Source organism: Silene latifolia, chromosome Y, assembly GCF_048544455.1.
Source record: "Silene latifolia isolate original U9 population chromosome Y, ASM4854445v1, whole genome shotgun sequence".
NCBI classification, from domain to species: domain Eukaryota; kingdom Viridiplantae; phylum Streptophyta; class Magnoliopsida; order Caryophyllales; family Caryophyllaceae; genus Silene; species Silene latifolia.
In genome coordinates this window covers 299,711,479-299,715,949 of record NC_133538.1, presented here as the reverse complement: position 1 = coordinate 299,715,949, position 4,471 = coordinate 299,711,479, and positions in this window count along the sequence as shown.

The following is a 4,471-nucleotide window of genomic DNA, read 5'->3' as shown; positions in this document are numbered from 1 at the left end:
ATTCCGACTTGTTTTGGTCTCAGACACCGCGTAGGGGCGAGCGGTATCTGTTTGCGTGTTGGATGTGCCCTTTGTGTGGGTTGTGTTGGGCCCTTTGGCCGTCCTCCACCTTATTTTCCACCCACTTTGCACCTTAATATCACATTAACGATGTTTTTGAGCATTTTTAGCCTTCGTTGTTTAGTAAAATTCGTTCGGAATTGAAAAATGCCCACGGTGCCGTTCGGTAAGCATTAGGGGGGTGTGTGTGTGTGTCGGTGGTGCATCGTATGGGAAAAAGCAAGCATCTAGTGTCCATTCCTTGTTAAACTTACCCTATAACCGTCCCCAACAACTCCACAAAGTATTTGGGTACGATGACCCGGGATGCCGTATCGGTAGTTGAGGTATAGTCTTTCCTTGCTTGTGCTAAGGAGCGATCAAGGTAACCTAGTCGGGAAGACTTTTGGTTGGTTGTCCTTCACGACTGGTGGTCACCCAATCATATGATTACCTTAGAAACCTCTTAAATTCCCGCTCCATTGCGTTTCACGATGCCCACGGCCAAGGCTTGGCATGATGGCCTACGCATGGCTTCATAAGGCGCCCATGGCTAGGCATTGCACGGTCATGGCCTAGCCTGTTAACCTCAAAATGCCCCATGGCCTAGGCAACTAACCTCAAAATGGCCCGTGGCCTAGGCATTTGTTGCACATGGCCTAGGCAACTAACCTCAAAATGCCTAGGCAAGGCTATTCAAGGGAAGCCCATTTTCCATGGGCATGGCCTGGGCATTGCTCGATCATGGCTGCACATTGCCTATGCAGTGCTCGGCCATGGCTGCACATGGCCTGGGCATTGCTAGGTCATTGGTGGCCACGGCCTGGGCATTGCCCGGTCATTGGTGGCCATGGCCTAGGCATGGCACGACACTTGCTGCATATGGCATAGGCAATGCTTGGTACTTGGTGCCCATTGTCACGGTTCACTCATTTCGAGCTTCCGTGATGCCACAAGGATGCTTATGGTAACTTACACAAAGCGTACTAGCGCATACAAGGCATATACTAAATCTGGGCAGCTCAACGATAGTACATTCCAGCTCACGACTAGCTCACTCAAGTACACTTAGCTCACTCTTAGTAGAGGCAGCTCATTTCCAAGTTGAGTTTAGCTGGGCAAGCAACTACGTAGTCCACAAGTCCGAATATGCCGAGTAGGTGCGAATATGCCAAGGGATGTGTTCTAGGGCCTTGAATAAAGCCCCTTGTCCACATACATTCCCCTTAAATAACCACCATACATCTCCCCGTCTCTCACACACCAAATACACCCCCCTTACCCCCTTCATTTTGGCGCCAACCATCAAGAGGAACAATGGTGCACTCTCTCTCTCCTTCCCGCCAACCATGAATAGGAACGAAGGCACCAGTTCACTCGTGTCTCCCGCCAAGACACCAAGAGGAGCGAGCAACGCACCCCTTCGGCCCAACCGCCATTTTGGGCAACTATAAATAGGGCATTAGGCCTTAATTTTTCATTCATTCAATTTACATTCAGAATACATTCAACTACATTATAATACACACAAATATTCACACAAACCTTTGATATTGTAATCTTTATTTCTGCATTTCAAGCATTGTACAAACTCTTGTAAGTTATTAATAATATTCAATCTTTCCGCTGCACTACTCTTGTACTTTGCTATTCCTCTTTATATTCTCAAGTGATATCGCTTCAAAAGCCTAACTCGCACCAAGTTGTGTGTCTTAGCATGAGTGACGCACATCTATTCTTGTCCCGAAGAATAAGTACGTCACACGTGGTTACCAGAGCCTGGTTTGAACCAACCCACGCAAACACCGCAAATAAGTAACGTGGTTACAAAAACCAGATCTACACGCCATATTTAACTCAAGTAAATGTAGTTACAAGAACCAGTTTTATACAACACTCACGCTTCATTTACATAAAGTAAACGAAGTTTTCCAAACCAAGTTTGCACCAAAGTATCGTGATCTCAAGAACAAGGTTCGAATCAAAATCACATATCATTTCCATTAAGTTATTTCGATATCACTACCAAAAGAATGTCGGGAGCAGAAGTAAACCCAATGGCCGAGAAGGCCAAAAATAGAAAGGCAGCAACCGAGGCACGCTTTGGCAAAATAGAGGGCGAAATTTGCGCCTGTCTGCTAGGTTCATATACCTATTATTAGACTCTTCTAATAGTGAACAAATTAACATTTTAATTTTTAGTTCATTAGATCTAGTGCATGAATAACTAATAAGAGATTAATAAGAAAAATAATGTCCCTTACATTATTATTTTCGGATTTATGGGCACAAGTAAGGTCTCCTATCTTCACTTGTTCTTGAGCTATGATTGTTAGAAATCTATATCTCATTATACAACATATTCATATATGTTACAATTTAATTTTGTCATAAAAATAAATTTAGATCTTATGCATGCAAACATAAATAAATATAGAGAAGAAATCGTTTTCTTTACTATAAAATTTCGGATTAAAGGGCACAAGTAAGATCTCCTTCTTACTTGTTCCTGAGCTTTCCTTATATGGATGAACAAAGATTCAAAGATAGAATCTCTCCCAAAGATGAATACCCAAGATAACCCCTTAATAGATTAATATTATTAGATCTAGAATAATAATAATCTAACTAAAAATTGACCCAAAATATTTATTTTGTACTCTATTATTTCGGTAAAATAGAGGAAGGAATTTTGAAGTTTTTATCTCTCTAGTTTCATAAGATGTGTAAAGAGTTTTATTTCTTACTATAGTAATAAGAATGTTATGAATAATTATGAAAGAACCCATTTGGCTCTCTTTAGAGGGTAAAACCGGTGGGTGTGGGGAGGGTGCCCTATGCATGGGCTTGATTCTCTAACCAAGAATATAGGCATGCAAGGCTAGGTGTAGGTTTCATAATTATGTTTTCCACTTATAAATAATCAACACAATTTTATCCTAATACACCCTCCATTTCGGTATACACACATAAAATGGATGAGTCCATTTTAGTTGTGATTTTGTCAATATGTCACATGTGACACATTACATGACATATTATATATAAAATGTATTTTTAACAATTAAAAATCAACATATTAATAAAATATGTCACTTATAAAAATTAACATAGTAATTCACAATTACTTGTACCAAAATGGTTTACCAATTTATAAATCATAACATCTTGTATTTATAATAAATTATTCATTCAGTTTCAATTATTTCCGTAAACAATAATTTCATCTAAGTAATAAAACAATTCGATTACTTAGACCGTATCTTATTTAATCAAATTACAATGATACACGTAAATATTACTTCCAAAATCGTCCGTCAATTTAAAGTAATTTAATTAACTCGTATCATCATACGATCAATTAAATATTCAATTAAGAGTATTACCCTTTAGGTATGACCTAAGAGGATCAACTGATCACCACCGTCGCACGACAGTAATGTCAAACTCTAGTCAGCCAATCATTACCGATATGTGTGGACCAGTTGACTGTAAAATATTACATCCCACATGTATTCTTGAAACGAGATTTAAACATGTGATCATCATGATCAACAGTTGTGATCGCATTATTGTCGGAGGACACATATTCCAACAATCTCCCACTTGTCCTCGACAAGTGTGCGTCGCCAATTCTCTTGTCCTATTACTATCTCCCACTCAATGCAAGGTGTCTTTCAGGTCGTACTTGCAAGTGATCATATCGAGAGTGGTTTCCTCGATCTGGAGAATAACTGATTGACCGGAATCATCTACCATAGATACCTTCCGAGTGTGGCCACGCATTTCCAGTTCATTACTCCTCGAGTGGCCCTGAGATATTGTTTTAACCCTGACAAGGGGGTGGACAATTCCTATCGCACTTGTTCCCTTCGATTAGCCACAGCCATCATAACTCAAAATATGCCCATTTGACCCCATTTACGAAGGTCGTAGTAACACAAATCAAAGTTAATCTGAAATTGTGCCACCTTAGGCGAATAGTCCTTAGTCAAAAGAATCGACTCATTAGAATACTATAGTAGCTCTCGCCACGACCAGGCTATATAAATTTGCCAGAACTCTATAAGCGGTCATAAGGCCTGACAAAGTGTTCCTAACAGTCTGCCTATGTGATTGACTAGTCATCTCATATGACTCTATGGCATTTGAGCTTGCCATCAATCGCATCACACTCTAGTCACTTCGAGACGTCACCTCATACAAGTGACTATGGGCGAATACCATGTTAATCCGGGTTCACTTTAACGGGGTTCAATATAGTCTCTACAACCTGTTCGGATATAACAAAGTATAAAAGGAGTTTTCAGATTTTAAAAAACTCGAACGACAAATGTGATTATCATATGAGTAGTCAATACTTGATTACTACTTCATATCCAATTTAGATCTTGTATGTAGTTATTCATCTCAATTCAATTGAAATGACATG